Source organism: Anser anser, assembly GCF_964211835.1.
Source record: "Anser anser genome assembly, chromosome: 3".
NCBI classification, from domain to species: domain Eukaryota; kingdom Metazoa; phylum Chordata; class Aves; order Anseriformes; family Anatidae; genus Anser; species Anser anser.
The window spans coordinates 21767109-21778640 of NC_139722.1; the positions used below are offsets into that span (position 1 = coordinate 21767109).

The 11532-nt window shown below is 40.2% G+C and overlaps 1 protein-coding gene and 1 long non-coding RNA gene across 3 annotated transcripts in view; both read left to right on the forward strand.

The window, feature by feature from the left end:
- Positions 1-11532, forward strand: part of DLGAP2 (DLG associated protein 2) — a 465089-nt gene that overhangs the window by 38631 nt on the left and 414926 nt on the right. The window lies entirely within an intron of this gene.
- LOC310895968 overlaps positions 1-11532 on the forward strand; it is a 31112-nt gene that overhangs the window by 13360 nt on the left and 6220 nt on the right. For both annotated transcript variants that reach the window (XR_014581079.1, XR_014581080.1), the window contains exon 2: positions 895-1004. This is a non-coding gene — a long non-coding RNA (uncharacterized lncRNA). The remainder of the gene's footprint in view (positions 1-894; positions 1005-11532) is intronic.

Below are 11532 nucleotides of genomic sequence, written 5' to 3' on the forward strand. Positions count from 1 at the left end.
TGCTCATGTGTGGGTCAGCTCTTGGGGTACACACAATAGGTCTGATGACTTTCAAATACATCAGATTCAATATATAGTTTTTTCCATGTGTGTTTCTGTTTGCAAATTTCTCATCAAAAATGAAACAATCTTCCCCAAAAGTGCACCTTCATGCTTTATCTATGCATCTATCTATCTGTCTATCTATCTATCTATCTATTTTTATGCCAATATAAAACTCGTCTGACTGCACAGGTCATTTTGTTGATTTGACCCAGGAGGTTCTGGGTATTAGTTAGCATCATTATTTTAACTCATTTTTGTTAATGACATAACATTTCCTTTTTCCATTGTTGTATCACGTTTCTTGAGTTGAGTAGAGGAGGGTTCAATATAGTAATACATTGCATTTTCCATTCACTGGACTTCTATTACCTGTGCTTCAATGCTGATTATCCTAAACAAGCTCAGCTCTTTCTTTAATTTAATCTTTTCAAAAGATAATGTCCAACATGCTTTGTGAATGAATGATTAGATCATACAGTTCCAGAGTTTTGCAGTTTTCCTGTACCTTGCATGTAAAGAGCAAAAAGATTGCTGTAAACCTTTGCAGTATACTATAGCAAAACTGAATACATCAGAAAGGTTTTTCTGTAGTATGATTGTTGCCATGCAGTATGTGTCCCTGTGCTTCCTTGTTTCATGCTACATTGCTGTGCTTAATTGAATTAAAAGCTGCTTGGGACCATGTTTTTGGTTTTGCTCTGTGTGCACACAATATGAATTTAAAACCCTTTCCTTTTTTTTTTTCTTTTTCTCTTTTTTTTTTTTTTGGGGGGGGGGGGGGTTGTGTGGGCTGGGGTCTTCTGCATTTTTTTATTGCATTTCCCCATTCCTATTCATTCCTTATCTTAGGATTTCTCATCCTCTGAAGCACCAGAGTAGCTACCACGAGTTCACCTACTGCTGCTACGTGGGAATGCCTGCAGCAGGCACGAGACTCACACATTATGGGGACATCTCAGGTACTCCTTTAAGCTCCTAGGGCAAAAGCCTTTATTTCTGGCAAAGACAGTGGGCTGAGAATACCGTATGAGTTTTGGGCCTCGGCATGCTGGTGGGAACAGCAAGGAATACTGACTGCCTCTCGGGTGGTGAGACCAAGAAGAGGTCATTGCTCCTGGGCAATGCTTACCACTCCCTTCGTGGTGACATTCCCCAAATTGCCCCAAACCCTCCTTCCTTGGCTCTCTGCCGCATAGAAACCCACCGAGCACTTTGTTAAAACCTCCCAGCTGAGACGGATTGCAGCTGAGATCGGTTTGACAGGGCTAGCTTCAGGGGGGGCTTCTGGTGGGGCTGTCTGTGGGAGCTGTAGGCCCTGCTGATGGATCAAAGCGGTTGGTGACCACTGGGCACCGACGGTGGCAACCAGAACCGCCCCGGGTGTGCCCTGAGGTGGTGCCAGCCGTGGGTTACTTGTGACACGTGGGGAGGACCAGTGGTAGCTTGACAGAAGTGGCAGGTCATGGCCCAAAGGGACTGGCTCGTGTCTGCTCACGGGCCTTGGCTGCCGGCAGCAGGCCCTGCGCAGTACAGCGCTTTCCAGAAAGCTCGTTGGCTGCTTCAGTGCAGTGAAGTTTTTATGGCTAACACTTCAGCATTGCAACAGCTAACAAACAGACCAATTCTGTTAAAAGTGGAGGCAATTAACATTCATGGGAAGAGATGCCTTGAAGTTGTCAGCTTCCAGGCTAAGAATATTACAGCAATGCCCTCTAGTGTTGCTTTCGATAAAGTGTGGCTGCTTCCCAGGCAAGATCCCATTGTACAGGAGACGGCTTTATCCTTCTCTGCTTGCCCTAGACACAGAACACATAAGAAAAAGATCAGATTCAGGGTACTTGACCTTCTCCTAGCAATATGAGAGTATGTGTTAGTTACCTATATTACTTTTAATTGACCGAATAATGTTACGGAATGCCCATAAATTTCTGGTGCAAGGTTTTCTTTCCCCTGAACTTAAAGCTCAAGAAATAAAAACTCTTAAGCCTTAAGTACATTCTAGATGCTCATGTGCTGCTGGGATTTGATTTAGCTTTATTACACTGAAAAAATCAATATGTTACTGTAATTCTGAAAATGCTTGAACTAAGTGTAGGCTTTTTTTCTTCTTTTTTTTTTCTTTTTTTTTTTTCCTTTTTTTTTTTTTGTTAATAATTAATTAAGCCATGGTCGTGTAAGTAGAAGAGTAGGACCTGAAATTGAATTTTGGGTTATGGTAGCTGGTGGTAGGGTGGATTATAAACCATATGAACTATAAATAACGTCAAGTATGGCACAATATACACCTAGTAGATTTTATACAGCTGTGTAGGTTCCATTTTCTCTGTGTGGTCATATCTAGTTGGTTAATATTTCTATAGTCTCCATGTACTATCAAAAGTATATCTAAAAATATGGATGAAAGCTTCATCTGAAAACTCTGATCACAGAACAGTTGTTATGCGACATTTACAAAGCCTGTTTAAGCCGTCTGTTTTCTAGGCTTTGACTTCAGTTTCTAATTACACAGTAAAAATATGATGGTGAGAAATGAATAATGAAAGTGAAGAGGTGATGGATACAGTACAAAACACAGTTTAAGTTACTTGTCTCACATTCTTTAAGAATATATTTCAGCATGAGAAGTGTTTCGTGAGGAATTAAAGTGGCAATGCAGGAATTTCATGGAGAGAACCTTGAGTATGCAAAAGGAAATTAATCCAAGCCCATCTTTTCCAGATACATGCCTCAGATTGTTTAAATCTTAGTATTTTCTTTATAGTATAGGTTCAGTAACTGTAAAATACTGAAGGCTATTAGTTTTAACAGCTCTGTTTGTGGTCAGCTTTGCAAAGTAAACTCTTGGCCATTAGTATGGGCGAGCTGCTTGAGATGTAAATCTGTGTCATTATGAGGAGGAAGATATATGTTATCATATAAAAAGTAACCCAGTAAGAAATACATTGTGAATGAATCATAAAGATTGTGACCTTTTCCAAGCCTAGCAATTTAAAAATATTGGGTTGAATATAGGGTAGTTATAATCTTGAAAGCTATCTTCTTTATTCCATTGCCTTCTTTTTTTTATATTTCTTTTATAGCCACTCTTGCTGACCTAGATGAAAATCTTAATATTTTCGGTGTTTTTTTCCTTACATGCTTTCCTACATAACAACCAAATGTTACAGGTTCTCTGGAGAAGACCAGTTACAAACATATGATGACCTCTAAAATCATGTTTTCAATACACTATGCATATATGGCACCAGTGTACAGCAGCCTTTTAACTGTATTTTATTCAGTTTTATTTTTCAGCTTGTAATTATTTTTCAGCGTGAAATACTTTATAACTGCAACTCTAGCAACTTATTTAACAAAACATCTAGCATCTGCTGTATTTGCATGTGGTTATCCTGATGGAGCCACTATGCCCAGCACCCACTGCTAATCACAGCAATGACAAGCAAATCAAGAAACCTATGTCTTTGTAAAGGCTCAGCGTCTGGTCTGTGCTCCCTGATGGTGTAAGCTAAGTTTAAATAACTCATAGGTCTCCCACTCTCCCCTTGCTCGTAAACCATTTTGTACCAAAACCAGTGATTCTGAAGCTGTGTCACTCTAGGTGACTGCATATAATGACAGAGCAAGCTTTGGGGAATCTCCCCTTAAATGTTACTGCCTTTGCTAGTCTATTCCTAAGGAAAAGAAAGGACAATTTCTCCTATCTGAAATCTTTTTGTTCTCCTTTGGTTAAAGGATGTGGAGGAAGAGAGGTATAAATTACTATGGGAATAATTTCAGTCTCAGAATTAACAACAAAATAGTGCTGAAAACCAGAAATATGTTGTAACATAGTGCTTCCTTAGAAAGAAGGGCACCAATAAAACTGGGGACAGGAAAAGTGTATTATATTTGCTTTTGGTGAGCGTGGTACCGAGCTTCATATTGCAATCAAATGAATTTACTTTGTAAGAGTAATTTTTTTGTTGCAGGGGAAGTGTATGCACATAAAAGATTAATGGGGTTTCTATTTAAATATATAAATTAAAACTGTGTGCAAAGTGCTGTTTGCACATCAATAATTGCCTTGTGCCCAACTGCCAGCCGGGCTAAACAGCTCAACAAACACCGGAAAGGGACTTGATGGCTTTCTTTATCTCTGCTTTTGCTCGTTGGCTACAGCATGTAGTTTTTGCTTTAAAAACGTGTTTTTGCTGCAGGGTAACTCACTGACACAAGCCATCCTGAGATAAAGTCACTGTAGGAAAGCCCTGTGGGCTTTTCTCAGAGGGTAAAACATCACGAGGATCGGATGATAGCTCTGCCTGTGGTTGACCTGGCCTAGTTTACCTCATGATGCCCCTAAAGAGCTTTTTCTTCAGTGTAGCTTTACGGCTTATTTTTCAGTTATGTCCCAAGGTCAAATGATACCTTTTCTTACTGGGGAAGTAAAATTTACAGAAACTGTTCTACAAGAGCTGATGACACCATTGCCATTGAAAGTGGAGCATTAATATGTGTCTCATTTTGGTTAGGCTGCTGAACTGTGACAGTCTAAAATTCAGGCAGAAGCAGCTGATTTCCAGGACTATGGACATGGATGTTACTTATCCCCGTGGTCGATACAAAGCACTTTTTTCCCTCAGGTGTGCGTGCTGCAAGCTTAAGCTACAGATTTGTTTGTGTACTTCTTTTGTATTCAAATCTGGCCACACATAAATTCACCACTTATCCAAATTGTAGAGAAAACTAAGCCCATTAGTCACCAGTTCCTTTTAAAAATAAATAGTAATCAAGCTTGGAGTTACTCACACAAGACTTCAGGTCACACAGCGCTGGTAAATAGTGAGCAGCCATTTCAATTTTACCTAAGAAAGCTGTTTGCCTGATCTTGTAGAAGTGGAGAACACCAAAGAGGAAAGAAGATGAAGAAAATGTGAAAGAGCTTCTGAAAAACCATTGGTTATATAGTTAAATATACAGAAATGCTTTAGATTGGGAAAGAAGCAGCTGAGAAAGGTCTAAAAGTTGCAAGAAGAAAGTGAACAAGGAAAACATCTCTTTCTACCCACGTGGGGACAAGGGGTCATCAGCTAAAACTTGCAGGTGGCAGGTTCACGATATGTGAAAGGAGGCGGGTCTGTGTACAGCACATAGGTGTGAAGCTCCTTGCTGCGGGATCCTTCAGGTGCCAAAATTTTCAGAGCCTTCTAATCAGACTGATTTGGGTAAGGGACATACGTGAAGGTCTATTAAACACAAAGGGCTCAATTCAGTTGCCAGCACCTGTGTCTTTTGTTGTCTTCTGAGATACTCGAGGGTGTCCATGGCATCTCGTGGAGCTGGCCCTGGATCTGTGGTGGAGCTCCGTGCTTCTGCAGAGGGAGCTGGAGGCCAGGTGCGCTATTGCTGGGCACCTCAAATGGCTCGTGATGCCTGTGGGATACCAACCAAGACTCTCTAGTCTGTTTCAGACGAGACCATGCGGTGACAAACCTGCTGTCAATGACCACCTGTAGTGGTGGAGCACCGCTGGACAGGGTGCAGCACATTGCTGGTGAGCCCACTGAGGGTCACCTTGTGCCGGGAGCCTGGGGGACACAGACAGCCCCTGGCGAAGGGAGAGCCACGTCCCCGGCTTCGAGTAGCTCCGATGAGATTTGGCAGGTCAGCTCAGCTGGCAAGTTGTTCTCTGGAAAGGTGATACGGTTGTTTCACTGGGGCACAGATAGCAAGTAAAGGACAATGTAAATAGCCCTAAAATGAAGCAAGTGCTGTCTTGTGACACGTACGGAAGAAAAGCTATTGAGTTTTGTGTCAGAGTGGTGAAATAAGGAGAAACGTAGAAGCCATAGGTTTTCATTTCCTAAGTATCTGTTGGGTTGCCAGGAGATGTTAAATCTCTGAAACGTTTTTTATAAGATTAGCTAGTTTTGTTGACTTGGGTCAGCTGTTTCTATTTTTCATTAACAATTTCAATACTATTAAAGGCCTTTTTTAATTGGGCAGCGTCAATGGTAAATTTTAAGTGGCTCTGTAGGTGTGTAATTCACCCTGTGCCAGATTCCTTGACTTCACAGAAGCCAGCATCCCTTCCTCACAGCCAGTGGAGCTCAGATGCAGAGAACCAGACCCTAATTTGCTTCCTAGTTCTCAATATGTGGTATCTTGGCTTACACAAGTATTTCTGGAGCTATTTTAGGGTTTTGCTGTTTTCCTTGCTATTCTCTTGTTTTTACCATTCAGCTGTTAAGTGTGGAGGAGAGAGGTGATAGCTTCTAAGTGATCACTCTGCATCAATCCCAACGCTGCTGCCCTGAAAAGATAAAATTTATGTATTGAAAGCACATAAACACAAAACACCACTTCAGCTTGCATTGTTGTTACTTCCTTTTGCGGGTAGCGTGCTGTTTCTGGTGGTTAAATCAGAACTTATCTTCAGAAAGCAAGCAAACACATCTGTCTCTAATGGCTGGCTATAGCCAATCTTACTCCTGAGTCCCACATCCTCTCTCACTGCTATTACTTTGTATTTACTGTGGATTTCATGAAGTGCTTTCTGAGCGCTGCACACGCTATGAGCCCCCTTTGAAAGTCACAAGATTTGACTGTTGCAACATTTTGTGAAATAAAGCTCTGCACAGGCTCTAACTAGTGCACACTGATACTAATATTATTTTAATGGAGTTGAAATAGATTGAAATGAGCAACTCCAGATATATGGGAGGTTTGCTGACTTTGTTGAGTCTGCCCAATGCTTTATAAACCAGTGCACGGTTTGGATCATATATACAATGACCTTGCTTTGCAATCTGAGTCGTACTCCCAAGTTTTGATAAACTGTCTTGTTATAAGACAGCTTTGACAACTAACTCATCCCATACACCATGATGAACTAGTATCCTATAAACTTGTTTATTCTAAACAAACTTGATACGGTCCTAAACAAACACTGAAGACAAAAAGTTTATGAAAGAGTGCAGTTTTCAACTTAAAGTTTATTTCTGAACATTTGAATTTGGTAACCATTAAGGAAAGTGACTTGATGAATTTATTGTAAATGGTCAGGCTGCACCATGTGTGCAAATAATGTGATCTAACAAATATCGTGGTTCCTGGTTGTTTACCTGCCAGAATTCGATGGTATATTTGCAGAGCTAGAGGTTAGCTTTGCCCAGTTAAGTTCTAGATAGGAAGCCTAGAGCTTTATGCAGGATAATTTAGATATCCCAGTTAATTACAGGTGCTAGACTGTGTAAGTGTGCATATATGTATAAATGTACATATGAGCATGCTGAGGCACCTGTCACAGAATTTACTACTGCTTCCCATGTATTTCTCCATGAACTGTCTTTCCCAGCTATTATCTAGTCAACGAATGTAGTATTTGATGTGGATTGCATGGTATTTTCTTAAGCTGCAAATAAGGAAATTAGTTCTGAGTGGGATTTACCACTGTGGATCAGCAGAAATAACCTAGAGTATTTGTAAATATATTTCTTAGTCCTTTTTTTCTGACTTAAGCATGCTATATATGCTGGAAAATTTGTAAAGTACAGTTTGATTGCTATCTATAAATGGTGCCACTTATTTTATAGAACACTGCATTGTACCATACTAGAAACACTGGCTAGTTTTTGTGTAGATGAAAGCAAAGCAGATGTTAAGACTAGGTTATTTCAAGAGAGTCCTGATGAAGTGAAGCAAGGAGTGTACAAATCCTAACAACTGACTGAGCAAAAACTCTCATGAAGATTGTAAAAAAGAACAACAACAACCAAACAAAACAAAACAACACAAACATGCTAAACAAAATAATAAATAATAATTAAAAAAATAAATCCTACTGAGTAAGTGCAATGGGAATCAGAAGGTCTGGGCTCCCTTCAGTTGTTTGCTGGATGGGCACTCAGTCTTGTGCTGCTTGAGGAGGTCTCTGAGGGGAAGGGAGAACTACTGCTATATCATTTGGGTTCCTGGGGCTGCTGGGTTTGATTTCTGCACTGTCCACTTCCTTCCCATGTTTGTACTGTGAGCAGCCATCCCCACACAACTGCACTCCAGCTGTGCTCTTCGAACACAGTTCCTTTCCATCAAAGCCCAAATTGCTTTGTACATCAAGAAAATGTGATAGAAACGGAGAGGTAATTTTGCAGCATCTAAGGGCTCCTGCCTAAATCCTAGAATTTGTAAAATACTCATTCATTTGCCTGTGGGCTTCATTCTGAGATGCTGCTTTCCCATTAGTAGTCTGCACAAGAAAGCATACCAGAGACCAGACCCCTTTTCCAGCAGTAAAACAGCTGCAGCATTGCTGGCTAGATGGAGTGATGTTTGGTTCTCTCTTCTGTCTGAAGGGACACAGGCTCCAGGCTTCCTGTAGGCAGTAGGGCTGACTTCCCTAGTTCCTCATCTTGGAGGAAGTCCTTTGGAGTTTCGTCTTTAGCATGAATAATTAAGTCTTACTGGGGAAAGAGAGAAAAAAGAGATGCTGAGGCTTGTTGTTGAGGATCCTTGTCTGGGCAAGGGAATGGCTGTGCTGTCTCTGCGAATGCTTACTACTCTGTACTCACTTGAATAGCTCTACTCACTAGAGGAGGAATTCATTTGCAGCACCCCCATCCTGCATATTTGTCCTGCTCAGGTCCAAAAAAAAGAAAAAAAAAGGCACTAATTATAGAAAAAAAAATCATGCATGATATAACAACTGTAATAGGGATCATGGACATGAAACTCCACCTTGCTGACAGAAGATGCTGGTTGTTTGAATCTGGTCAGCTGTGGCACAAATTTTAATCCTGTTTTTTTCACCTTGTGTTGGAGTTTGAAGCATTCCAGCTCTATTTTGTGGGAAAGAGCTGCTGTGGGCACCCACGTATGGAAGAAAATTCCAGCTGGGGAGGTCCAGCAGCCTGGAATTGAGTGCTTGAGAGAATTAGGATTCACCTCACATTGCTCCCTCAGTTATTTCCATGTGGCCTAGGCAATGCCCGCACTCAGTGCTATGGTCTTGTGATTCCTGTTTTATGCAGCTGTTTTCACGAGTTTTATAGAGAATCTGCACTCCTAGGTCCCTAAAGGAGCCTTGCGGGTTGCAGCAGGCTACGAGTGAAGCGTTGAATCTTGCAGCACTTGAGCCCGTAAATGACTCTCTCATTTTGTTTCCTTATCTGTTGGTAAAACATACAGCACTAAGTGAGCAGTAAATACATAGTATCACAGTTATGCAAAATAGAGAGTTGCTATTTTGGGATATTATTCAAAATCTGTGTCCCGTCCATGTCCACTGAGGGACAGTAGAGGCAGAGAGGCAGCAAAGAGATTCCTGGTACAGGTCCCTGGAGGCACAAGTGTGGAGGGAGCATCTCTTGTCATCCACAGGAGCTGGCAGCAAGTGGCTGGGCTTGGCCATGCTGCCTTAGGGCATCTTGCAGGGGTTTCTGGGTTTGTGTCAGTCCTTCTCATCAGGTATGGATGCTGTGAATACTCCCTCATCTAGTAGACTTGAGGGATATATTGGTGGTTCTGTACTGTCCATTACAATTAATGCTCTTCTGATGATTGCTTACCTCCCTACGCTTTATTCTGGACATTTTTTCCCCATAAAATACTATCACTGAGGACAACTTGAAAAATGTCTTATTCATTAGAAAGTAATGGTTATTGCTACAGAAGCACGGTACACATAGCTGGCTTGATGCACTTCTCATTGCTGCCTGAAATTTCACATTTCTTCTGTATGCACGCCACTCAGCTGTTCTGTGTAGGGACTGCGTGATTCTGCTTTTTTTGTGATAGTCCTTTTAAAAAGAAAAGCTCTGGACACCCTGAGTGAATGCACCTTACCTTGTCCATGCTCTCAAAGCAAAATTTTGTCCAGGGTAGGACACACTTTCAAAATAGTCTTTTGCCTTGCTTCAGTGAGGCTCACTTTCCCAGTACCTTGTAGCTTTCTTTTCTCTTCCTTCCATCTCCAACTTGCGTAAGAGATGTCAAGAGCATGATTTAATTGGAATAGGTCTGCTCAGAGTGAATGAGTGAAATAGGCTGGCCACCAACTTGCCAGTGAGAACACTCTTGAAATACAACATGATCACAGCTAGGATAGTCAAGAAAAAGCTCAAATTCAACTGTCTGAAATGCTTCATGCTAAAAAAAGAGGCTGTGTTTCTAAAAAAGTCTTCTTGGAAAGGGAAATGAACTGATTAAGGATCATCTTTTCCTTTGAAAATGGGTTAAGCATTATAAACCCTGTAAATTTTCCAGCAAGTTCTGATGTACCTTTGTGAGTTCTTCCGAAATTTGGCAATTAAAGATTATTTAAAGTGTGATATGTTATTTTTAGCTTTTACAAAAATAAGTTGCTTAAAACTTAGAATACCATAATAACAAAATAGTCTTTAACTTGTACAGGACCATTTTAATGGAATACAGAAACAAGAGTTATTTCCCTATTTTATTTCATAATGGAGATAAATTAAGAAACTAATTAAAGTGCAGCTAAATTGGCCACAGTTCAGAAGTTTTTGAGGAAAAAAAACTTTTTTCACTCCTTTAAAAAACTGACATAAAATATGGGAGGGTATTTTAAGCAAAAGTGTTCTGAGGTAATGAATTGAATCAAATGGGTCTCTTAATTTGCTACTTTATTTTTATTATATTTCAAAATTCATATTCTGGTTCAAGCAGAGATGGCCTTTGCAATTTTATACTCTCTGAGAATATTGGAAAAACTGACTGTAAATTGGAATTTGCACAATGAACTGTCAGTGAAATTTAGCTTTGTTCAGAGATCTGGAATAAGAATTATGCTACATGTAAGTTGTATTAAGGCCTCTGTGAGAATCAGATTGTACAACTCTAAGATAATGCATAATTGATTTTATCTTGGAAATGTATATTATTCCTCTTCTTTGTATAAGATGAATGAGTCTGACAGACAAAATACCTCGTTTAAAAGACAAAAGACAAATCCTTGTCCTTCGATTTCCTTCCCGTCCTCATGGTAACATCTGAATTATTTCTCCTTATTTTCTTCTACTGTGACTCTAGTTTGGTTTCCTCATTTTCTTCCATTGAATGTATGCTTAGTAGTAGTTGCAGTAAAAGCTGTGTAACTAGCAGTACTTCTCAAGAAACCAATCTGGAATTGTGCATGTTCTGATGGAACTGTGTAGACAGGTAGCAATGACAGAGTGGCAAGTTCTTGGTCTCTTTGGTTTATAATTTCGCTAGTTATGATTTTATTTAGAAGAAAATGGCAAAATGGTAATAAACGCACGCAACAACTTATATTGCTGTGGTATATATATGGCTATACTGAAGAAAACTGGTAGCAATATAAATTACAAGCTGTGGATGAATAATAAAACTTATTGAAAGTGCCCATGAATCTCAATAACCAACTACCCAGTTAGAGCACTTTTCAAACGTATATTGAGAGCGAAGAGATCATTGGGTCATTTCAGTGCACGGTAAGAAAAAAAAGTAAGACACAAGTTGGGTCAG